Raw genomic sequence first — 2066 nt, 5'->3', positions numbered from 1 at the left:
TCCGAACCCACGACCTCCAGAATACCGGTCTGGTGCGATAACCACTACGCTACCAGCGGGGCTGTTTCCCCAGCACTTTCTCGGGTATTTATGTTAAGGTGTTTTTGTTTCCTGCACTTGGGGGTGGTAGCCAGCGCCACTCGGACTACTAGGGGTGAAGGGGACCTTCTTTTTAACCCCCGGGTCGTGACTCGAGTGTCTACGACATGTCGAGAGTGGTCGACCAGCGTTGAACCCTCTTAAGCTCTCTTTGGCACCAAGACTGCCAGAACAGAGGCACTCGCTAAGCATGTAGCGAATCAGAAAATGGGAAATGAGGGGCTCCGTGAAATAAGACAGAAAATAAGGGTTGGCAGTCAAGAAAACCTCGGAAAGCAAAGGGGAGGTTGTGGTGGGTCATAGAAAGAGATGAAGAATTTTTTGAGTCGAAAAGAAAGTGGTGAAAAAATGCCCGCCGGGTGGGATCCGAACCCACGACCTCCAGAATACCGGTCTGGTGCGATAACCACTACGCTACCAGCGGGGCTGTTTCCCCAGCACTTTCTCGGGTATTTATGTTAAGGTGTTTTTGTTTCCTGCACTTGGGGGTGGTAGCCAGCGCCACTCGGACTACTAGGGGTGAAGGGGACCTTCTTTTTAACCCCCGGGTCGTGACTCGAGTGTCTACGACATGTCGAGAGTGGTCGACCAGCGTTGAACCCTCTTAAGCTCTCTTTGGCACCAAGACTGCCAGAACAGAGGCACTCGCTAAGCATGTAGCGAATCAGAAAATGGGAAATGAGGGGCTCCGTGAAATAAGACAGAAAATAAGGGTTGGCAGTCAAGAAAACCTCGGAAAGCAAAGGGGAGGTTGTGGTGGGTCCTAGAAAGAGATGAAGAATTTTTTGAGTCGAAAAGAAAGTGGTGAAAAAATGCCCGCCGGGTGGGATCCGAACCCACGACCTCCAGAATACTGGTCTGGTGCGATAACCACTACGCTACCAGCGGGGCTGTTTCCCCAGCACTTTCTCGGGTATTTATGTTAAGGTGTTTTTGTTTCCTGCACTTGGGGGTGGTAGCCAGCGCCACTCGGACTACTAGGGGTGAAGGGGACCTTCTTTTTAACCCCCGGGTCTTCTTTATATATATATATATATATATATATATATATATATATATATATATATATATATATATATATATATATATATATATATATATATATATATATATATATATATATATATATATATATATATATATATACATATATATATATACATCTATATATATATACATATATATATATATATATATATATATATATATATATATATATATATATATATATATATATATCTATATATATATATCTATCTATATATATATATGTGTGTGTGTGTGTGTGTGTGGTGTGTTTTCCAAAGCGTGTAGTAGTCGTTCAGTGTAACCAATGGTATTTTGTTTTTTTTTCTTGTGCGCCAGCACATAGGCCCTCCGGCTGTTCCTGGGCACGTTAATCAACGATTGATTATTATTATTATTATTATTATTATTATTATTATTGTTGTTGTTGTTGTTGTTGTTAATACACACAGGAACAGAAATTGGACGATTCATTCTACTTTTAATTGGAAGTCAGCGAGCTCACAGCGAGCTCACATCGTATGCTGAGTGTTCAGCATACGATGTTTTAATGTGAGCAGCGATTATTCCATGCCACGTCCCTTTATCCGTGCCCGTTTCCTGACATGGCGCGGGTCAGGACCAGTTACTCCGACAGGCGGCAATAACACGTCAACGCGGGCTTGTTGGTGACAATTCATGACTAACTTGAGCGCATAAAAAATGAGGACTGAACGAAAAAGACACGAAGACCAGCGCAGCTCTAGCGCATTGTCACCCAAGGTGAAGAGGCTGTTTCCTGCAAATATCTCCTGTGCTAGCATTGCCGAAGACGACGAAGCACCACTCTGAGGCTCACTGCGGGAGCCTCGTGCACGAGCAGTTAGTGCTCGTAGGAACTCCGAGCGCTCGGCCAATCATAGCTGCCGCTGGCCCGTCAGCTGCTGCCTTCTGTTCGTAAT

The 2066-nt window shown here is 44.3% G+C and overlaps 1 non-coding gene across 1 annotated transcript; it reads right to left on the bottom strand.

Moving 5' to 3' along the window:
- Positions 1–914: 914 nt before the first annotated feature.
- Positions 915–987, bottom strand: Trnat-agu (transfer RNA threonine (anticodon AGU)). Its single transcript has one exon. It is a non-coding gene; the product is annotated as a tRNA-Thr (tRNA).
- Positions 988–2066: the final 1079 nt, after the last annotated feature.

The sequence above is a fragment of the Haemaphysalis longicornis genome, unplaced genomic scaffold (assembly GCF_048455015.1).
Source record: "Haemaphysalis longicornis isolate Haplotype H1 unplaced genomic scaffold, Haemaphysalis longicornis Haplotype H1 scaffold_1, whole genome shotgun sequence".
Classification (NCBI taxonomy): Eukaryota; Metazoa; Arthropoda; class Arachnida; order Ixodida; family Ixodidae; genus Haemaphysalis; species Haemaphysalis longicornis.
Note: the sequence above shows the minus strand (reverse complement) of the source record. Positions and strands in the feature narration are given on the sequence as shown.